This window comes from Hordeum vulgare, chromosome 2H, assembly GCF_904849725.1.
Source record: "Hordeum vulgare subsp. vulgare chromosome 2H, MorexV3_pseudomolecules_assembly, whole genome shotgun sequence".
Classification (NCBI taxonomy): domain Eukaryota; kingdom Viridiplantae; phylum Streptophyta; class Magnoliopsida; order Poales; family Poaceae; genus Hordeum; species Hordeum vulgare.
In genome coordinates, this window is record NC_058519.1 from 204,255,914 (window position 1) to 204,280,802 (window position 24,889).

General features: G+C 42.2%; 1 pseudogene; it reads left to right on the forward strand.

Annotated features, from left to right (window-relative positions):
- The first annotated feature begins 1,085 nt into the window (after positions 1 to 1,085).
- On the forward strand, positions 1,086 to 24,889 carry LOC123426138 (annotated as a pseudogene).

Sequence of the window (24,889 nt, forward strand, 5' to 3'; positions counted from 1 at the left end):
GGTCTTTTGATTGGAGATCCGGAACTATAAGCCCTTACCAACCGAGACTATAGTCCCATTTTCTACTAGTGCTTGATTCTTTGGGTAGCGTAGACTAGAGTTGAGCAATGATCTCCTCTCTGTATGTCTATTTTTTTAAAAAGAAGGATTACCATCGGTATGTGCATCGAGCAATGCACATAGTCATCTTAATTCATTATTTAAAGAAATGTTACAAAATAAATACATTGACCAACCCAAAGCCATGTTCGTGATGAAAATTGTTGCCCTACCAATGAGATTGATGATGCCACGCACCCCAAAATGGCAGCCGTTGCACCTACTTTACTTTTGAATGGTTGTAGCTACCATGAACAGAGACATACACTTGCACTTGACTTGTGCGATCAACGCGGCTACATCAGGGAAGAATTGAACACTCCATGTTCCGGAGCACTGTCTAGTGCTACAACATGTCCAAAGGGCTGAAGGAAATGACCAGGTACTGGTGTCGTCTCATCTGTCAGCACACGTTAGTTGATTCTTCGCGAGAATGGAAAAACCTCATCATGCCAAGAGTTGAGCATTATTCTCGTCCATTGTCAAGTGTCGCATGATCAACACGTCCAATAGGCCCAGTGACCAGCTTTAATAAAAGAAAGATTAAAGAAAAGGAGCAGTTATATACTGCAGCACTAGAATCGTGATTTGTCCCGAGTTCCAATACTTTGTTGAGTTTTTTTTATATATATAGAACTAGTGACTTTATTGATCAAGCAAACTAGTGAGCTTCGTTGAGTTCATTCTATGTAAAACTCGGTAAACTTTTGTCTGGTATCAACACACACACACACACTGGTGGTGTCAACTTGCAGTGCACCCTTTTTGTTGAGAGCATATATGGTGGTGAAGACTTAGACCATGACCAATGCATTATTGGTAGAAACTTTCTCAACTTGGCGTGGAACTTTACTCCCATGACAGACGTTAAAGAATATGTCCAGATGCATGTGAAGTCTATAAAATCAACACAAACGTATCCTGGAGTATGAAAACACAACACAGTCGAGAATTCATTCATGCCCACCATGTTACATACCGACAACATGGTCTATTCTCTGTTAGCCATCCTCCTCCTCTCATCAGCTTCCAACCTCTTGTCATGTGCTGCAACACTAACAGATAGCATCCACCCAACAGAGATGCTCTCCTCTGCATCAAGTCCAGCCTCCACGGTCGCACCCGAGCTTTGCCACATGGAATAACACCACCTCGCCAGATTACTGCACATGGCACGGCGTCTCGTGCACAAGGAGGCCAAGGCAAGAACCCCTCGTGGTGGCCTTGGATATGGAGGCAAAAGGCCTCTCCGGTGAGATCCCACCCTGCATCTCCAACCTCACTTATTTGGTAAGCATTCACTTGCCAAACAACTCCCTCTCCGGTCATATCCCGCCGGAACTTGGCCGACTCTCTAGACTCCGGTACCTCAACCTCAGCTTCAACACCCTGACTGGCACCATCCCGTTCAGTATTGGGACGCTTCACAACCTTTCTTCTCTAGACTTGGGCAAAAATAGACTTTCTGGTGAGATTCCACCTCCCCTTGGGAGGTCAGGGGATCTAGAGACCTTCTGTCTCCCCAACAATCTTCTCGGCGGAGAAATCCCGCAATCATTGGCAAATAGTTCATCAACCCTTACCGCACTCTTGCTTGTCCAAAACCAGTTGCAAAGATTCATTCCAGATTTCGGTAAGCTGTCAGCTCTAGAAATCCTTGATCTCTCCTACAACGATCTCTCAAGGACAGTGCCACACTCCATTTACAACTTGTCTTCATTGTCCGTTCTTGGGCTAGCCAACAATAATCTTAGAGGAACACTGCCTTCTGATATGGGTAACACACTTCATAACATCCAAATACTAATGATGGCTGACAATCATTTTGAGGGAGACATCCCTGCCACACTACAAAATGCCTCCCGCATGATGTCTATCCATCTAGGCAACAACTATCTGACTCGGGTGATTCCTTCCTTCGGCTCCATGCCCAACTTGAAGTATGTGATGTTGTACGCAAACCAGCTAGAGGCTTCAGACTGTACATTCTTCTCCTCCTTGGCAAACTGTACACAGCTGAAAAATCTGAATGTGGACACAAACAACGTGTGTGGTGATTTACCAGCAAATTCCATAGTGAATCTACCCGAAAGCTTGATCCAGCAAGAGGGCGGAGAGGTAGGTGAATTCTCCAGCACAACGGCGTGGTAGTGGTGGTGGAACTATTCCAGCAGGGCTTTGCCTAGGCACCGCTGAAACTAGACTAGAGGAGAAACAGATCTAGAGAAAGAGGGAACCACGTGGCTGATATCTATGTCTCAAAACCCTCAAAACCTCTAATATATATACGAGGAGGGAGAGGAGGAAGCCTTGGCCCCTACTCCAAGGAGAAGGGGCCGGCCGAACCCAAGAAGGAAGAATTCACCTCTCACAAGGGAGGTGGACTACTTTGGGAGGACTCCTCCTTCCTTTCATTTTAAAGGGATTTTGCCTTTTATCTCCACTCCTAGCCGCATGGGCCTTTCAGAGAGGCTTCGGCCAGCCGACCAGGGGCTGGGCCACCTCCTCTCACAGCCCATAAGGCTCTTGGGTCGTCACACCCCTCCCGGTGGTCCCCCGGCACCCTCCCAGCACTCCCGATACACTACCAATGAGCGAGAAACTTTTCTGATGACCAAAACAGGACTTCCTATATATCAACGTTTTCCTCCAGACCATTCCAAAGCACCTCCTGACATCCAGGATCTCATTCGGGGCCCCGAACAACCTTCGGTCACCAACATCTATAACTCAGCTATACCGAAACATCACCAAACCTTAAGTGTGCAGACCCTGCGGGTTCGAGAACTATGTAGACATGACCTGAGACATTCTTCAGTCAATAACCAATAGTGGCACCTGAATGCCCATATTGGCACCTACATATTCTACGAAGATCTTTATCGGTTGAAACTCTATGTCAAGGATACAGTTAATCCCTCATGTTGTTCCCTTTGTCCTTCGGTATATTACTCCCGAGATTCGATCGTCGGTATCTCCATCCTAGTTCAATCTTGTTACCCACAAGTCTCTTTACTCCTTCTGTAATACAAGACCCCGTGACTAAATCCTTAGTCACATTGCTTGCAAGGCTTATTGCGATGTTGTATTACCGAGTGGACCCCGAGATACCTCTCCGTCATACGGAGTGACAAATCCCAGTCTTGATCCATGTCAACCCAATAGACACCTTCGGAGATACCTGTAGATCACCTTTATAGTCACCCAATTACGTTGGGACGTTTGTTACACACAAGGTATTCCTCCGGTGTCCGGGAGTTGCATAATCTCATGGTCATAGGAACAGATACATTGACATGCAGAAAACAGTGGCAATAAACTGACACGATCATATGATACGTTCATAGTTTGGGTCTTATCCATCACATCATTCTCCTAATGATGTGATCCCGTTATCAAGTGACAACACTTGTCTATTTGTTAGGAAACCTTAACCATCTTTGATCAACGAGCTAGTCAACTAGAGGCTTACTAGGGAGAGTGTTTTGTCTCTATATCCACACATGTATTTGTGTTTCCAATTAATACAATTATAGCATGGATAATAAACAATTATCATAAACAAGGAAATATAATAATAACTAATTTATTATTGTATTTAGGGCATATTTACATCAGCTTCAACACACTAATTGCGCAAAACATATAGTGCGCTAACCAAAAGTCTTTTTCTACGCTCTCTTCATTCAGCAGGGAGCAATGGCATAATGCATCTAACCAGCAACCTAGAGTACCCCAAGCATTTACTTATTGGGCTAGAAAGTCGTGCGCCAGTGGGGGTAAATTATCATCTGTAAGAGATACGACACGCAATCGAACATGATTAAAAATGAAATCAAACACAGGGACACAAGGATTTAACGAAGAAAAACACTCCAACACGAATGGGAAAATCCACGGGCGCCACCCAGCAAATCTTCACTATGTCGGTCGAAGTTACAAATGGCGGCAATTTACAACTGATCAACTTATCACTTGCGGAAGCTTACAAAGGATATATATATAACACAGATAACCTTCCCTGAAACATGACCAATTTTCTTCCTGGAAGTTAAAGGAAAGGACCAGGTACCAAGTATCTACTCATAGAGCACAACGTTTTTTTATTATTTTTTTGCATGAATGAAGGTCTGTGTGGATAAGACTTTGGCCATGACCAGGGGAGGGAGGATTTGACGAGCAGTTTAGTATAGACAAGTCTTCTACTACGAGTCTTTCACTAAGTTAGTATAAAGTTTAGACATTTATTCTAACATCCCAAAATTATAAATTTTGGAATGTTAATATAATTATTAGATTGAGAGTTTGTTTGTTTGAGTGATTGAAACTTGAGTGGAATTTGAAACTTTTTTAAAACTTTTGAATGAGAGGGAATAAAATGACTTTCCCATTTTCTTTTGAATTCAAATTCATCCATTTAAAATCAGTGAGAGAAGATAACATGACTTCTTCAACTATAAAGAATTTGAATGAATGTGGCATTTGATTTTTTTCCTTTGGTTTTTGATTTGAATTTTATTTTTGGCACAAGATTTCAACCACAATTTTTTTCCTGACAATATACTTGCCAAGCAAGAAAGAGAGGAGGTAACATGACACCCCCCCCCCCCAAAAAAAAGAAAAGTCAGACGAAAAATAGTGCCAAAAATTTGAAGACAAAATTTGGATTTTATTGAATTTAAAAAAAAAAATCTAAAGTTTTTATTTTGTGAAAAATAAAATGTTCATGTTGTACGAAATATTATTCTGAAAATTTTGATATATAATATGTCTATATAAAATGTTCTTTTTTTCATTTATACGTTTTTGTTCTCTGTTTTCAAAAAATTGTTCGTTCGCAAAAAAAAAAGGTCGCGCCTAGCCGTACTACTCACCAGGGCTGGCTGAATCCATGGCCCATGCGGCACTTCTTCTTTTTGTTTTCTAGTTTGCCTACATTACGTATATGTTTAGTCCCACATTGCCTATCTATGGACCTTTAGACCTCCCTTTCACTTATAAATATAGACCCATAGGAGCATCCAAAAAATCATCTATTTTGGGTTAAATAAATATTTTGGTTTGACTAGGTTTATTAAATAAAAATATTCCCTTCTCTTCGGCTGGATTTCTCGAAGTCGTCTCCTTATTGGAATTAATTCTCACTCTTCATTCTAAAGGTATTTCTCTTCGTATTTTTTTATACTCCCGTAGTTTATTATTTCTAGACTAGTATTCCTACACTAGTATACGGTCGAGTAATTAGATATATTAATTAGTCTTCGTATTTCCACATTAGTACTACAATTCTTTTAGACATAGCATATTTCTTCCGTAAAACAGCTTGGCCGTGATTTTTCAAATAGCCATAACATTTTACTCGTTTATCCGAATTAGATGAAACCAACGCCTAGAGTTTAGTCTTGATCCCACCTATCCTGTGAACCTATCATATCAACTTTCTGAAATTTTCAAATTTCGAAATTTGTTCATATTCATATTCAAACTTCTTTTGATCATATCTTTTTATCGGTAGCTCCGTTTTAGATGAATCCAATTGCGTCGGATTCGTATCAAAGTAATCTTTCCGTTTGTGTCATTAGTTTTAACTTTCAGCTTATAATTTTGATCAAATCAGATTTATCTATTAGTGCCCAAAAGTGTTCACATCGTTCTAAGTCGATTCAATGTTATATTGAAGTATTTGTATCTTTTGATCCGCTAGTTCAAATCTAGTAATTATTTTTTCTACACGCTCATATTGATCTCCTATATCCAGTAGCATCATTAGTTTCGACCTTTGAACCTTACAAATTTGAGCGATTCAAATTTGTATTCGAACATTCATTTGATCTTATCTTGCAAATCGTACCACCTTTTCAATTGATTCCTTTTACCCCTAAACACTCATGTCATATATTTTTGTACGTATCCATCCTACTTCAGTTCAACTTCTCTTGACCTTTTGAATGCAAATTCAATTCATACTTCAATTCGCTATAACTTGCGTTGTAGTGCTCCATTTCAAGAAATTCTTTCTACAAATAAATTCTTATGTCTTATACTATTTGTCAAACAACATTCATGTTGTTCTCCCAATATTTTTGATCATCTCCCATAGTGTATGCAAGTCGAGCTTATATAGCAATAGTTCATCGTCCATTACCTCTTTTGATCTCATTCGTGCACCTTCACTTTACAGCACACTTAGGACCTTTTTATTAAACCTTAGTACGTTGTTATTTTGCACCAAGACATGCTTTGTTCTTTTGTTCTCTTGGTTCTTCCTTTTTGGCATGAATGTTTATTGAATGCTATTCATTTACGATAGATTGCTCGGAGTGTGGCGAGTAGAATTATCCGGATTTTAAGAGAGACTATCTTCATCAAGTAATACCAGGCAAGTCATTTGATCATGTATCACCTATGTTTTATTGCATCGTAGTTCTACCATCCTATGCCCAAATTGCGTGCTGCTTAGGTACTTGGAAATTTTAGTATAGGTTGTAGTATCATGTGGTAGGCACCCAACAACCCCGATACTTGGCCCCGGGACGACAAATTTCATATTGCTATGCTTGAGTAGACGGGATTTCGGTTGAGTGCATAACAAGAGTGATGCGAGGTTGATTAAATAATCAAGACCGGTTAAGACAAGATTTTCAAGACCTCGGACGCAATGCAACTCTCTGTGAAGGACGGTTGATTGGCTTCCTCGAGAAACCAGTGGATGACCCGGGATGCTGGGGACGGCCATGACATCCTGCGGAAAGCTTCACCCAGGCTCAAAGAGATGGACGGATATTTTCAAGACCCAAGGCTTACCTGCACAGCCACAAGTCATTATGGGCTCTGGCTTGGTTGGACAACGCGGCGACTCTGGACAGGCGGTGCTAGCAGATGTAGAAGAACGGTAGGAATGGATGGGCACCGACAGGGATTCAGAGGGACCCGTTGAAAGACCATGTTTTGATCATCCGGTCTTCAAACACTCTGAAGTGCGAGGACATACTCGGAGGCGATCAAATCTTGTGGGGAACGTGTGCAAAACTCTGCAGAGTACTCAAACCTAATCGATTAGCCGTGTCCACGGTCATGGACGACTTGAGCCAAAGGAACTGAAGTTATCTGGATTTCTCAACACCATTATATATATTTGATGAGGGTAATATTGATAACTCGGGTATGAGAACTGGTTGGCGGAACCATCTCATTAACAACCAACTATGTAGTAATATTTTGCTTTTAGCCCCTCTCTTGTTGTAGGAGAAAAATTTGCTTTACGCAAAAACTTACAACCCCACCTCCGTATATGCATATAGTATAGATGACATTTTATCCCTCTCTTATGTGACTTGCCGGCATATTCAATATGCTGACCTACACGGCTGCAACGTCTTATGTTGCAGATATTTTCTTCGACGAGTAAGAGTACGATTCAGGGTTACGGTCTACACTCAACTTGCCGTTGGTGTTTATTGGGACTCCACTCCCTTGACTGCTTCCGCTGAGATATTTAAGGTATATATCAGTTTTACGCTATTTACATGTGAGTGCACTTTGATATATACATTGATGTACTGTATGTGCCAGCATACTGATCCAGGGATGGCACAGATACACAGAGGCTTGACTCGTTTTGAGTTGGTCGCTACATTTATTTTGCGATGGGGGGATATTATACTCGGTGGATTGGCGTGCTCGGTTGTGCTTGGGCGAAATAGAGGAGCTCGTTGGAGCTGCCTTTTAAGAGTTCTTAGGTGATTCTAGGGCACTATGTGCTCTGTAAGTTTATGATTTGTACTATGTGGAGGTTGTTGTATGGCCACCAATCCAGTAGTTGCTGGCATCAATGTTGGGATGCGGCCTGGTGGAGAGTCCTCTTATTCCGCGCTAGTTGAGATGTATAGTTATGCAAACACATAAAGCGGTCTTAGAGTTTCTATAACCGTACTTGGCAAATCCGACCCTTATACACCCACGAGAGCATTCGAGCACGTGTGTAAAAAGTGCTCGTCGGCTCCTCATATTTTGTATCGCACATTTACATATCTTAAATGGAACCCTCAAATCCATGCAATTCATGCACGTCGATCATCTGATACAAATTGTCCAAATTCAACAGTTTGAAATAAAGTAAATTAAAGTACAATTTAACAAAATAGACATGTCAAAATGAAATCAATGTCCGAGCGAGAAGGGATGCTTGTCGGATCACTGGTCGTCCTGCTCTTCCAGCTTGTTCTGCTCCCCCTGCGTCCGCGTTGCGTGCTCCTCATGCATCCGGGTTGCATGCTCCACTTGCGTCCTAGCATACCATATACGTATGAGCACACGAACGAAAACACATAAACATATTGAAATGACAAAAAGATGAGGCAATTGAGCTTACATGAGTTGTCTCTCTCATCCCACTTTGAGGCTTTTTGGTCACTTGTGAGTAGTAACCAACGTACTTGTTCACTTCTCTTGAATGATCCCCCATCAACGTTTGAGAGATGCCACATTGCGGGTGGTCACGATACGATGCGGCTCCACATACTCCTTTCATTCATGATAGTCCTTCCAAATCTTCTCCTAATACGTGCTCTCCTTTTTCTCGGTGCCGCTTATTGGATCCAATGTTGTGTCCAACCAAGATTTGACCAACAAGACGTACTCAAATCTTGTGAAAGCCGGCCCTCTTGCCTTAGCCATCTTGCCCTTCTTCTTCTTGCTCGGATTGGGATCGGATGTTGCCCCCAAGTACAAATGTGGTGGTCTCCTCCAAGTCATAATCCATATCAGTCGGATCTTCATTGTCATTTATCATGCTTGCCACATACGTCTCCTACACGATCATGGTTTCCAAGCACTCATCATGTGCGAACTACTGATCTATGCAAAACATTGAACATTTGATCGGACAGGAGCAAACGTACCGGGTCTTGTTCGGTCATTTCGTCGAACATTGTGAGTGCAGACACGGCGGTGGCGGTGTCGGTTCTCATCCGCTCCCGAATGATTTGTTGCGAATCACATTCGTCAACCTATGGATTCTCCATGGCCGGAAAGCTCTTCGGAATGGCCCAACCGACCGTCTGATCCTCCTCGGTCCCAAGGGTGTCGGGGGGCACAATCTGTGTAGGTGCTTGGTTGGATGGGGTGCGGGGTGCCCACCGCGCCGTGGGAGACATCTCGTCGACAATACCCTCATCGACCTGCATCACCAACTCTACCTCCCTCTCTCGCCGCCGGCGACGGCGCATCTTACGGGCGATTTTCTACGGCTTGCAAGACGAAGCACAGGAAGGGTCGCTGACGGACGAGGGAGATTGTGTCTCCGTCACGGCGGTCGGGGACGGGCTGGGAGACATCACGCCAGAGGATGGGGACAGGTGGTGAGGATGGAGAGAAATGGTGTCGGACAGTGAGGGCTCGGGAGCGGGAAATGTTGGAGGGCGGCGAGAGGAGGAGGAAGGGTTTTGAAACGATAGTCTAATTGCTTTAGTGTCGATGCCAAGAATATTTCTGTTATTTTGATCTTGATCTCGTATGGAATACAAAGAGAATACAATGCAATGAAACAACTTGGAATACAAGACAAACTACATGTGATTTAAAACTATTCTATCACTAACCCTGTATCAATAACTTGTACACAATATACTTCTAACAAAGCCAACTACCCCATGCATGTTTTTCTTGAAAAGGCCAAACACAATGAACACCAAAATTATTTTTCAGGGTCACCCATATGTATTCATCTTCTTTTTTTCTTGAGTGGATACTCCTATGCACTCTAACATACCATTAACCACACCTACAACTATATACGTTGTAGCAAACACATGGGGGACGTCGACCACTGTTACGTGCAAGAACGATTTATGATGTGCAAATCGCAAATTTGAGAAACATTCAATAATATGACAAAACAAAAAAATGGAAAACTCGTAATAGTATCTTTCATTAAGTTTCATTTTGACATAAAAATTAGCATACTTTTTTGTTAGCTGGCTATCATTGATGCAAAATTAGTTCGAACTTAAAACGCATAGGTACGGTAAATATATTTCTATAAAATAACCTTTCATAGAACATATGAGATTTATTTGTTGTCTAAATCTTACTTTCTAAACTATTAAACCCGTAAGTGTGGGCTATATTTACGTAATCTTGTTTCTTTTTACTCCACATATTAGATTTGGTTGAAGTCGAACTCTTCAAAATTTGGCCAAGTTTATACAACAAAATTTGTTACCGTTGCCCTACAACATCATTGTGATATTGTGACGTTTGACTTCGGTCAAATCTAATAGGTGTAGTAAAAAGGAAGCAGAGGGATCATATACATATCTCTTTATAGAAATAGAAAAACATTTGTCTAGTGACTTAACTGATTAGATATTACAAGAGGTCTCTTGAACATATGATTTGCAAGAGTACAAAGGTGAGAGCACGTACCCGGCCGCCCCGGATATGGCTGTTCAGGAGGCGGATGATTCGGATCCAGGGCCCCGGTAGAGATTTCTTCCCCTAGAGAGGTGGTTGTACTCGTAATGAGCAGGATGAGCTACTGCTTGAATACTTCTTGATCAAGTGGGTCTTCGGGGATGATGAAATCCTCGTCTCCCAAACTATCTTTCTCCTCGGCCGGAAGGATGTAGTTGATGTCTTCGGAATCGTCGAGATCCTTGGGCTTATCTAGATCCATGTAGCCCGGTGAGTCGGGGTTATATTAGGGGTGTGCAGGTTCTGGGAATACTATCGCATTTTTCATATCCTCAAGGGTGGGATTATCTCCGGTTTCCGCACTACTTTTCTTGCCCTTGCGAGCTTTGGGCCTTTTGCTCGGTCATATGCGAAAGGTGGTTGTATCTATAGGCAGATACGTTCTACGACGACAATCGGCTATGACCTTGGGTGTCTGAGTAGGCTTGTGAATGAGGACTAGATTGTGAGGCGGCTCGGGAGCGAGGAAGAAGGGGCGACAGTTTTCTCGACAAGGCATGCATGGCGGGATGCAACCCGTGTCATGTGCGGGATGACCTATGTAAAAGACGAGGCTGAAGCGTATACCTCTCGGCAGGTACGCGTACGTGTTAATATAGAGAAGAGTTGCAGATTTGTTTGGCGAAGGATTGATCTCCAAGAAACTAACAGAAGGAGGAGATCGAATCCTAACAGCCTAACACATTTACAAAGAAGGAAATACACACACGCACCCTAACAACCTTTGGTTTATACAACACCGAGATTACAATGTTTAACACTCCCCCTCAATCACAACTGTCCAAGTTGAGATTGCGACGAAAAGCCTCTAACTACCGCACTGAAAGCGGTTTAGTAAATCCATCGGCTACTTGATCGCCACTCGGAATGAAACGAAAATTGAGAATCTTATTGGCTACTCTTTCACGTAAAAAGTGATAGTCGATTTCAATATGATTGGTCCTAGCATGAAACACAGGGTTAGCGGAGAGATAAGTAGCACCAAGATTGTCACACCATAAAAAGGCTGCCTTTGGATGAGGAACACCCAACTCAGTTAACAGATTCTGGACCCAAATAACTTCTGGAGTAGCATTGACTAATGCCTTGTACTCAGCTTATGTGCTTCATCGAGATACAATAGGTTGCTTACAGGCACTCCAAGAAACCAAATTACCACCAAGAAAAACTACAAGGCCACCTGTGGACCGTCTGTCATGTGGGCAACCTACCCAATCTATATCTGAAAAAGCACTAACTAACATAGAGTGTGACCTAGCAAGTTTGAGTCCATAACCTTTTGTTGCTTGAAGATACCGAAGAATCCTTTTGACTGTTGTCCAATGTGAATTAGTAGGAGCATGGAGGAACTCACAAACCTTATTGACTGGAAAGGAAATATCTGGTCTAGTAAGGGTCAAGTATTGCAATGCTCCTACAACACTTCGGTACCTCGTGGAATCAACTGCACCAAGTAACTCTCCATCATGGTTGATAGTTTCTCAGAGGTGGACAAGGGTGTAGGTGATGGTTTGCAACCCTTCATACCCACTCTCTGAAGAATATCATGCACATATTTTTCTTGAGATAACACAAGTCCATTATCCACATGTTTTATCTCAATGCCAAGGAAGAAATGCAGATTACCCAAATCCTTAAGTGCAAAATCCATACGCAAATCCTTGAGGAGAGCATCAACTGCTTTTGGTGGATGAACTTGTAACAATGATATTATCAACATAGATAAGCATAAAAATTACAATTCCCTAATGATGATAAAAGAATAAAGAGGTGTCTACTTTGGAGGGAACAAAACCAAGAGACTGTAACTTGAATGATAGCCTAGAGTACGAAGCTCGGGGTGCCTATTTCAGTCCATAAAGTGCTTTATCAAGTTTGCAAACCTTCCGAGGTGAGCCCAAAACTTCATACCCAGGTGGTTGCCTTATGAAGACTTCCTCTTCCAGAACCCCATGCAAAAATGCGTACTTCACATCTAACCAGCGCATGCACCAGTTTCTAGAGACTGTAACTGAAAGAATTATCCGAATAGTAGCAGCTTTAACCATTGGATTGAATGTATCCTCATAATCAATTCCATACCTCTGTTTGAAACCTTTGGCCACTAAATGAGCCTTGTACCTGTCAATAGAGCCATCAGATTTTCTTTTAACCTTATACACCCATTTGCAATCAATGATATTGCTCCCTTTGGTAGGTGGAATGAGACGCCATGTCTTGTTCTCCATAAGTGCATTGAACTCTTCATCCATTGACTTTTTCCATTTAGGATCACCACGTGCTTCGCTTAAATTCTCCGGTTCACCTGTGGCACAAAAAGACCCCCATCGAATACACCCATCGGTATACTCTTTGGGCATAATAACACCACTTTGTGACCTTGTATGAGGCCGAATAGATGGTGGTGGTGCGGGACGGGCAACCTGTAGCTGAACACGATTTTCTACAGGAGAAACATCAGATGCGGGAGAAATAGCAATACTAGGAGAATCATGGACATCAAATTCAGCACCAAAAGAATCCACCGAATTAGAACTTGCCCCTGCACCGCTGCGCTCCGCAGGTGGAGCGTGCCCAGCAGCTGGTGTGGTGGCCGAGCTTAGCATGGCAGATCGCACGGATCCCGCAGGAGATCCGCCTGCAGACCCTGACACCGCCAATCCCGAGACAGGATCCCCACCCACATTAGCTCATGGATCTACAGACTCCGGATTTTCTATGGTTGTTGCTCCAGTTTCCGGATCTTGCATAAAATGAAGCGAATTTTCCCATGTTTCTTCGGTATTAGTTCATGTTGCCTGCACACTTTCAGAAACAGGATCAAAGGTATCATTAGATATTGACATGTGATCATTGTGGTCATCTACTACTCTCGGAACAACATGTGAGGATGGTAGGAGATGTGATGGAAGGAGAATTATCTCCTTGCGAAGTTGGGCACCGGCATTAGGGCGAAGGCTAGCAAAGGGAAAAACATGCTCATCAAAGACAACATAACGGGAAATATAGACAAGGCCGAAGGAAATATCTAGGCACTTGTAACCCTTGTGAAGAGTATTGTATCCTAAGAAGACACATTGCTTGGAGCGAAATTCAAGCTTATGCTTGTTGAAAGGACGGAGATTAGGCCAAACAGCACACCCAAAAATGCGAAGAAAATTATAGTTGGGTTTAGTGCCAAAGAGTCGTTCTAGTGGAGATTGATTTTTGATAACACGACTGGGTGTGCAATTAATAAGATATACAACAGTGAGGAATGCCTCATCCCAAAATTTTAAGGGCATTGATGCATGAGCAAGAAGTGATAGTCCTACTTCTACAATGTGTCTATGCTTGCGTTCCACGGAACCATTCTGTTGATGAGCATGAGGGCAGGAAACATGATGAGTGATCCCAATATGCTCAAAAAAAGAATTGAACTTTTGGTATTCACTGCCCCAATCCGTTTGCATAGCGTTGGTATTCACCGCCCCAATCTGCCGATCTCGATGCAACTAGTGGATGCGATGGAGTATAGGAGCGTTGTCGGCATGCTCTCCTACCTCGTCCACACCAGGCCGGATCTCTCCTTCTCCGTTGGCTACGTCTCAAGGTTCTTGCAGCATCCCACGATCGAGCACATGACGGTGGTGAAGCACATCCTTCGCTACATTGTGAGAACACTGCATTGGGGAGTGCGGTACACCTGCGATGACCATGGCGCGCCTCTGGTCGGCTACAACGACAGTGATCTGGAGGCAACATGGACAACCGCAGGAGCACTACTAGGGTCATGTTCTTCCTTGGTAGCAACTTGATGAGTTGGCAACCGCAGAAACAGAGTAGTGGCTCTATTCATAATCGTCTGAGTATACACCAGCCACCACGGCCGCGTGTCAAGGTATTTCTCCTGCACGGCTACTCCGGGAGATCAAGGATAAATATCAACGGGCAGCAGTGCTCAACATGGACAACAAATGAGCTATCTCTTTTTTTGCAAATAAATGGGCTCTCTCTTTGAGTAAGAACCCTATCTTCCATGACCGAAGCAAACACATTGAAATTCAATATCATTTCATTCGGTAATGCGGGAAGAAGGGGAAGATCCAGATCGAATTCGCTCGGTCAGAGGAGCAACTTGCTGATGTGGTCACCAAAGCACTAGGACGGGTCAAGTATCAAGAGCAACGTGCAAATACTGAGTGCTGGAGATCAATGAGGCTCGCAAAGTTTAGGGAGTGAATGATTATTTAAACCTCGTGCGCACCGCTTCTCTACCATGGCAGCGCGATGCTGTTTTGCTTCCACGACAGAGGTTTTACACTTATAGCAGAAATAACGGCTGGTTTGTTTCAACTGAGTACATAAGCTTGTTAGGATGTTTTTTTCCAGAAACTAGTTTACACCTGCAAGAGCTGGATCGTGGGATGGCACTATCAACAAGGTTCGTCATGGACGTTTTTCATGGGTCGTTTATGGTCTCTTTCTCCCTGTAAAAGAATGAGAAGAGTGAAGAAAACAGAAAAGTTACAAAGGTCGCATGCAACGCAAAATCACCTCTATACTCGAGTTCTTGTGTGTGTGCGCGTGATCTGTGCTTACAGTGGAGGCCACGGGGAGAGGAGATTAATCTAGCAGTGATGATACATTGCTAAAATAGTGGATGACCAAGGATCTAGTAATGTTAGAGTGCCGAAGCCAAGAATATTTCTGTTATTTTGATCTTGATCTCGTATGGAATACATAGGGAGTACAATGCAAGGAAAAACTTGGAACACAAGACAAACTAAATGTGATTTAGAACTATTCGATCACTAACTTGAACATAGTATAATTCTAACAAAGCCAACTACCCCATACCTATTTTTCTTGAAAACGTCAAACAAAATGAACACCCATATGTATTCCTTTTTTTCCAGGGTCACCCATATATTTTCTTCTTCTTTTTTCTTGAGTGGACACTCCTATGCATTCTGACATGCCATTAACCACACATACAAGCATATGCGTTGTAGCAAACACATGGGGGACGTCGGCCACCGTTACCTGCAAGAACGATTTATGACATGCAAATCGTGTGATCTATCCAATGAATATGAGCAACATTCAATAATTTGCCAAAACGAAAAAAATGGAAAACTTGTAACAGTAACTTTCATTAAGTTTCGTTTTTTACATAAAAATTAGCAAACCTCTTTCTTAGCGGGCTATCGTTGATGCAAATTAGTTTGAACTTAAAACGCATAGGTACGGTAAATTTATTCCTATAAAATAACCTTTCGTAGAACATATGAGATTTATTTGTTGTCTAAACCTTACTTTCTAAACTATTAAACCCGTAAGTGTGGGTTATATTTATTTAATTTATACTCCTTCTATTTCTTTTTATTCCACATATTATATTTGGTTGAAGTCGAACTCTTCAAACTTTGACCAAGTTTATATAAAAATATGTATTACCATCAACATACAACATCATTGTCACTAGATTCATCATTGAATATATTGTCATATTATATTTATTTGATATTGTGATCAAGGTTGTCACAATAGCGATTTTATTGTACAATTGTACGACTTTACGATCCAAATTAACCACCATGATTCTATGATTTTAGTTCATAGAATCTGCATTTCTACGTCCTTGATAGTTAAGATTCTACTATTTGCAAGAGTACAAAGGTCAGGGAGCACGTACCATATGGTTGTTCAGGAGGCGGACGATCCAGATCCAGGGCCCCGCCAGAGATTTCCCCTCCAGAGGTGGCCGTAATGAGCAGGATGAGCTCGAGTATAACAAGGACAAGGACAAAGCCCATGTACTCGTACCTCCAACTAGAAGCCATACTATTTATGGCAAAACGAAGGCTATATCACTCACCACTCTCTTCTCTTGTACTATCTCCCTGCTGCTTCTTGGTCTATATATACAGGATTCGTACAGAAATTTCGAGTAGCCGGTATGGACGCACTCACGCACATGCACTCTAGTTTACTTTTCAATGGTTGCAAATGGCGCTGCTACCACAGGGTGGCGCACTTCGCTTGTAGAAAAAGGACCTTTTGTTCGGACCATTAGTCTCGGTTAAATTTTGGACCCGGACTAATGTGACCTCTAATCCATGTTGCAACAGCTAGGCTTTAGTCCTGATTCATTTGTCACCTTTAGTCCCGCTTGGCGATACAAACCGGGAATAAGAGGGTCTAACCTTTAGTCCGAGTTGAGATACCAAACCGGACTAAAGGGTTTTGAAAGTTTCTTTTCTGTTTTTCTATTTGTTGTATGTTTTTAGTTTCTGTTTTATATTCCTTATATCTTTTGAGATTCAAAATTTTGTCTAGTTTCTGTTCGTGCCATTAGTTTTCAAATTTGAATGGTTTAAATTTGAACTTGTTCAAATTGGCTTCAAACCCTAGATTGTGAAGAACTTGATTTCAAAAATAGTTTTTAATTTAATTATTTTTGCTCCTAGTCACATGTTAGATTGTTGTCACGGTATGTTTTATTTTGTTATTCTTAGAAAAAATTAAATTAGGATTTTAATTAAAACAATAGTGTTTTGCTTATATAGTTGTTTTAGTCATTTAATTGTTGTCACTATAAATGAACTCTGAAAAGGTTGAAACTTGGCATGGTATCATCATTTCGACCACATAGCATGTGATAAAAAGTTGAGAGGGTTACAGCAAAAACTAATGCACTTCATGTACAAACTAGGGCATCTCCTTCGAAGTATGAGGGTTTCAAACGAAAACTCATCTGTTACAAAGGCATTTGATTTTTTTAACTTATTTCAACTCAAGACTTTTTGTGCATTCACTATGCACCATTCTAAGCCACATTTTCAAATTTCAACCCTTTCTAACTTCATTTGCTACTTTTCATGCATTTAATGATTTTTTGAGCTAAATGGCCCAGAAATTGAAAATCAATACAAATGAACTCTGAAAAGGTTGAAACTTGGCATTGTATCATCATTTCAACCACATAGCATGTGATAAAACGTTGAGAGGGTTACAGCCAAAACTAGATGCACTTCGTGTACAAACTGGACCATCTTCTTCGAAGTATGAGGGTTTCACACGAAAACGCATCTGTTACAAAGGCATTTCATTTTTTAACTTATTTCAACTCCAGACTTTTTATGCATTCAGTATGCATCATTCTAAGCCACATCTTCAAAGTTCAACCCTTTCTAACTTCATTTGCTACTTTTCATGTATTTAATGATTTTTTTGAGTTAAATGACCCTGAAATTTAAAAGCAATACAAATGAAGTTTGAAAAGGTTGAAACTTGGCACTTTAGTTGGTACAATTATTTTTGCTATATTAAAAAGTAATTCTTTTTGCCACTTCAATATAATTAACTTTAGTTTCTTTTGTTTGACAATAATTTTGTTTTCGTAATTAGTTAATATTAATTTATTGCTATGTTAGTTGTTTCTAATTTTATTTAAAAAAGGGTGTCATATTTGTATTCCTCACATTTTTCTGATAATAATGGATATATTATTTGTTGAATTTCGGTTTAAAGATTTAAAGATATTAATTATGCCATATTAAATGAATAAATAGCAAAAAATGAATAAAATAATATTATTACTTATTTGATTTCCTTGATATTCAATATTATTATTATTAGTTATTTTATTTTAAACTTGTTAGGTATTTTGGAATTTTTTTATATATATTTTTTGAGAATTATTTTAGTTTTGTTTTTTGAAAATTTTCCCTTTTTTGAAGTTTTTTGAACTTTTCAAAATTAATTATTGTTGTTTATTAATCATTATTGTTTATTTTAATAATTGTTTGGAATTAAAAAAATTAAATCATGTGACATCAAGACCTAAGGGTTAATAGGATTGATAGCTTACTATTGTCAAGTAAACAACAAGTGAAGACTTGGAAACTAGTGGAGATAGAACCAAAAAGTTAAGCATGCTTGGGTTGGATTAATGGAAGGATGGGTGACCAGCTAGGAAGTTAGATGATTTGATAAGTGGAGTGAGTGATTGGACGAGAAGTTAGATGATTTGTAACAAGTGCGTGATTAGAGATTAAATTGTCGAATAATTCAAAGGTTTGAAAATCGAAAAAAAAAACTTTTATTTCGGGTTGGTAACACCAACCGGGACTAAAGGTTCTCGAGCCCCAGCAGCACAAACCGGGACTAAAGGGGGAGGGGGTCTTTAGATTGGAGATCCGGAACTATAAGCCCTTACCAACCGGGACTATATCCCCATTTTCTACGAGTACTTGATTCTTTGGGTAGCGTAGACTAGAGTTGAGCAATGATCTCCTCTCTATATGTCTATTTTTTCGAAAAAAGGATTACCATCGGTGTGTGCATCGAGCAATGCACATAGTCATCTTAATTCATTATTTAATGAAATGTTACAAAATAAATACATTGACCAACCCAAAGCCATGTTCGTGATGAAAATTGTCGCCCTATGAATGAGATTGATGATGCCACGCACCCCAAAATGGCAACCGCTCCACCTGCTTTACTTTTGAATGGTTGTAGCTGCCATGAACAGAGACATACACTTGCACTTGACTTGTGCGATCAACGCGGCTACATGAGGGAAGAATTGAACACTCCATGTTCCGATGCATTGTCCAGTGCTACAACATGTCCAAAGGGCTGAAGGAAATGACCAGGTACTGGTGTCGTCTCAGCTGTCGGCACACGTTAGTTGATTCTTTGCGAGAATGGAAAAACCTCATCATGCCAAGAGTTGAGCATTATTCTCGTCCATGGTCGAGTTCCGCAGCATCATCACGTCCAATAGGCCCAATGACCAGCTTTAATAAAAGAGAGATTAAAGAAAAGGAGCAGTTATATACTGTAGCACTAGAATCGTGATTTGTCCCGAGTTCCAATGCTTCGTTGAATTTTTATATATATATAGAACTAGTGAGCTTTATTGATGAATCAAACTAGTGAGCTTCGTTGAGTTCATTCTATGGGAAACTCGGTAAACTTTTGTCTGGTATCGACACACACACACACACTGGTGGTGTCAACTTGCAATGCACCCTTTTTGTTGAGACCATATATGGTGGTGTAGACTTAGACCATGACCAATGCATTATTGGTAGAAACTTTCTTAACTTGGCGTGGAACTTTACTCCCATGACAGACGTTAAAGAATATGTCCAGATGCATGTGAAGTCTATAAAATCAACACAAACGTATCCTGGAGTATGAAAACACAACACAGTCGAGAATTCATTCATGCCCACCATGTTACATACCGACAAATGGTCTATCCTCTGTTAGCCATCCTCCTCCTCTCATCAGCTTCCAACCTCTTGTCATCTGCTGCAACACTAACAGATAGCATCCACCCAACAGAGATGCTCTACTTTGCATCAAGTCCAGCCTCCACGGTCGCACCCGAGCTTTTCCACATGGAATAACACCACCTCGCCAGATTACTGCACATGGCACGGCGTCTCGTGCACAAGGAGGCCAAGGCAAGAACCCCTCGTGGTGGCCTTGGATATGGAGGCAGAAGGCCTCTCTGGTGAGATCCCACCCTGCATCTCCAACCTCACTTATTTGGTAAGCATTCACTTGCCAAACAACTCCCTCTCCGGTCATATCCTGCCGGAACTTGGCCGGCTCTCTAGACTCCGGTACCTCAACCTCAGCTTCAACACCCTGACTGGCACCATCCCGTTCAGTATTGGGACGCTTCACAACCTTTCTTCTCTAGACCTGGGCAACAATAGACTTTCCGGTGAGATTTCACCTCCCCTTGGGAGCTCAGGGGCTCTAGAGACCATATGTCTCCCCAACAATCTTCTCGGCGGAGAAATCCCGCAATCGTTGGCAAATAGTTCATCAACCCTTACCGCACTCTTGCTTGGCCAAAACCAGTTGCAAGGATTCATTCCAGATTTCGGTAAGCTGTCAGCTCTAGAAATCCTTGATCTCTCCTACAACGATCTCTCAGGGACAGTGCCACACTCCATTTACAACTTGTCTTCATTGTCCGTTCTTGGGCTAGCCAACAATAATCTTAGAGGAACACTGCCTTCTGATATGGGTAACACACTGCATAACATCCAAATACTGATGATGGCTGACAATCATTTTGAGGGAGACATCCCTGCCACACTACAAAATGCCTCCCGCATGATATCTATCCATCTAGGCAACAACTATCTGACTGGGGTGATTCCTTCCTTCGGCTCCATGCCCAACTTGAAGTATGTGATGTTGTACGCAAACCAGCTAGAGGCTCGAGACTGGACATTCTTCTCCTCCTTGGCGAACTGTACACAGCTGAAAAATCTGAATGTGGACACAAACAACGTGCGTGGTGATTTACCAGCAAATTCCATAGCGAATCTACCCGAAAGCTTGATCCAGCAAGAGGGCGGAGAGGTAGATGAGTTCTCCAGCACAACGGCATGGTGGTGGTGGAACTATTCCTGCACGGCTTCGCCTAGGCACCGCTGAAACTAGACTAGAGGAGAAACAGATCTAGAGAAAGAGGGAACCACGTGGCTGATATCTATGTCTCAAAACCCTCAAAACCTCTAATATATATACGAGGAGGGAGAGGAGGTAGCCTTGGCCCCTACTCCAAGGAGAAGGGGCCGGCCGAACCCAAGAAGGAAGAATCCACCTCTCACAAGGGAGGTGGACTACTTTGGGAGGACTCCTCCTTCCTTTCCTTTTAAAGGGATTTTGCCTTTTATCTCCACTCCTAGCCGCATGGGCCTTTGAGAGAGGCTTCGGCCAGCCCATCAGGGGCTGGTCCACCTCCTTTCACAGCCCATAAGGCTCTTGGGTCGTCACACCCCTCCAGGTGGTCCCCCGGCACCCTCCCAGCACTCCCGATACACTACCAATGAGCGAGAAACTTTTCCGATGACCAAAACAGGACTTCCTATATATCAATGTTTTCCTCCAGACCATTCCGGAGCTCCTCCTGACATCCAGGATCTCATTCGGGACCCCGAACAACCTTCGGTCACCAACATCTATAACTCGACTATACCGAAACATCACCAAACCTTAAGTGTGCAGACCCTGCGGGTTCGAGAACTATGTAGACATGACCTGAGACAATCTTCAGTCAATAACCAATAGTGGCACCTGAATGCCCATATTGGCACCTACATATTCTACGAAGATCTTTATCGGTTGAACCTCTATGTCAAGGATTCAGTTAATCCTGCATGTTGTTCCCTTTGTCCTTCGGTATGTTACTTGCCCGAGATTCGATCGTCGGTATCTCCATACCTAGTTCAATCTCGTTACCCGCAAGTCTCTTTACTCCTTCTGTAATACAAGACCCCTTTACTAACTCCTTAGTCACATTGCTTGCAAGGCTTATTGCGATGTTGTATTACCGAGTGGACCCCGAGATACCTCTTCCTCATACGGAGTGACAAATCCCAGTCTTGATCCGTGCCAACCCAATAGACACCTTCGGAGATACCTGTAGATCACCTTTATAGTCACCCAATTACGTTGCGACGTTTGATACACACAAGGTATTCCTCCGGTGTCCGGGAGTTGCATGATCTCATGGTCATAGGAATAGATACATTGACATGCAGAAAACAGTAGCAATAAACTGACACGATCATATGCTACGTTCATAGTTTGGGTCTTATCCATCACATCATTCTCCTAATGATGTGATCCCGTTATCAAGTGACAACACTTGTCTATTTGTTAGGAAACCTTAACCATCTTTGATCAACGAGCTAGTCAACTAGAGGCTTACTAGGGAGAGTATTTTGTCTATATATCCACACATGTATTTGTGTTTCCAATTAATACAATTATAGCATGGATAATAAACGATTATCATAAACAAGGAAATATAATACTCCCTCCGTAAACTAATATAAGAGCGTTTAGATCAGTAAATTAGTGATATAAATGCTCTTATATTAGTTTACAAAGGGAGTAAAAACTAATTTATTATTGTATTTAGGGCATATTTCCATCAGCTTCAACATACTAATCGCGCAAAACACATAGTGCGCTAACCAAAAGTCTTTTTCTACACTCTCTTCATTCAGCGGGGAGCAATGGCATAATGCATCTAACCAGCAACCTAGAGTACCCCAAGCATTTACTTATCGGGCTAGAAAGTCGTGCGCCGGTGGGGGTAAATTATCATCTGTAAGAGATACGACACGCAATCGAACATGATTAAAAATGAAATCAAACACAGGGACACAAGGATTTAACGAAGAAAAACACTCCAACGCGAATGGGAAAATCCACGGGCGCCACCCAGCAAATCTTCACTATGTCGGTCGAAGTTACAAATGGCGGCAATTTACAACTAATCAACTTATCACTTGCGAAAGCTTACAAAGGATATATATATATAACACAGATAACCTTCCCTGAAACATGACCAATTTTCTTCCTGGAAGTTAAAGGAAAGGACCAGGTACCAAGTATCAACTCATAGAGCACAACGTTTTTTTATTATTTTTTTGCATGAATGAAGGTCTGTGTGGATAAGAATTTGGCCATGACCAGGGGAGGGAGGATTTGACGAGCAGTTTAGTATAGACAAGTCTTCTACTACGAGTCTTTCACTAAGTTAGTATAAAGTTTAGACATTTATTTTGCGATGGGGGGATATTATACTCGGTGGATTGGCGTGCTCGGTTGTGCTTGGACGAAATAGAGGAGCTCGTTGGAGCTGCCTTTTAAGAGTCCTTAGGTGATTCTAGGGCACTATGTGCTCTGTAAGTTTATGATTTGTACTATGTGGAGGTTGTTGTATGGCCACCAATCCAGTAGTTGTTGGCATCGATGTTGGGATGCGGCCTAGTCGAGAGTCCTCTTATTCCGCGCTAGTTGAGATGTATAGTTATGCAAACACATAAAGCAGTCTTAGAGCTTCTATAACCGTAATTGGCAAATCCGACCCTTATACGCCCAAGAGAGCATTCGGGCACGTGTGTAAAAAGTGCCCGTCGGCTCCTCATATTTTGTGTCGCACATTTACATATCTTAAATGGAACCCTCAAATAATTGGAATTCATGCACGTCGATCATCTCATACAAATTGTCCAAATTCAACAGTTTGAAATAAAGTAAATTAAAGTACAATTTAACAAAATAGACATGTCAAAATGAAATCAATGTCCGAGCGAGAAGGGATGCTTGTCGGATCACTGGTCGTCCTGCTCTTCCAGCTTGTTCTGCTCCCCCTGCGTCCGCGTTGCGTGCTCCTCATGCATCCGGGTTGCATGCTCCACTTGCGTCCTAGCATACCATATACATATGAGCACACGAACGAAAACACATAAACATATTGAAATGACAAAAAGATGAGGCAATTGAGCTTACATGAGTTGTCTCTCTCATCCCACTTTGAGGCTTTTTGGTCACTTGTGAGTAGTAACCAACGTACTTGTTCACTTCTCTTGAATGATCCCCCATCAACGTTTGAGAGATGCCACATTGCGGGTGGTCACGATACGATGCGGCTCCACATACTCCTTTCATTCATGATAGTCCTTCCAAATCTTCTCCTAATACGTGCTCTCCTTTTTCTCGGTGCCGCTTATTGGATCCAATGTTGTGTCCAACCAAGATTTGACCAACAAGACGTACTCAAATCTTGTGAAAGCCGGCCCTCTTGCCTTATCCATCTTGCCCTTCTTCTTCTTGCTCGGATTGGGATCGGATGTTGCCCCCAAGTACAAATGTGGTGGTCTCCTCCAAGTCATAATCCATATCAGTCGGATCTTCATTGTCATTTATCATGCTTGCCACATACGTCTCCTACACGATCATGGTTTCCAAGCACTCATCATGTGCGAACTACTGATCTATGCAAAACATTGAACATTTGATCGGACAGGAGCAAACGTACCGGGTCTTGTTCGGTCATTCGGTCGAACATCGTGAGTGCGGACAGGGCGGTGGCGGTGTCCGTTCTCATCCGCTCCCGAATGATTTGTTGTGAATCACATTCATTAACCTACAGATTCTGCATGGCCGGAAAGCTCTTCGGAATGGCCCAACCGACCGTCGGATCCTCCTCGGTCCCAAGGGTGCCGGAGGGCACAATCTATGTAGGTGCTTGGTTGGATGGGGTGCGGGATGCCCAGCGCGCCGTGGGAGATATCTCCTCGACAATACCCGCATCGACCTGCATCACCAACTCTGCCTCCCTCTCTCGCCGCCGGCGATGGCGCATCTTATGGGCGATTTTCTATGGCTTGCAAGAGAAGCACAAGAAGGGTCGCTGACGGACGAGGCAGATTGTGTCTCCGTCACGGCAGTCGGGGACGGGCTGGAAGACATCACGCCAGAGGATGGGGACAGGTGGTGA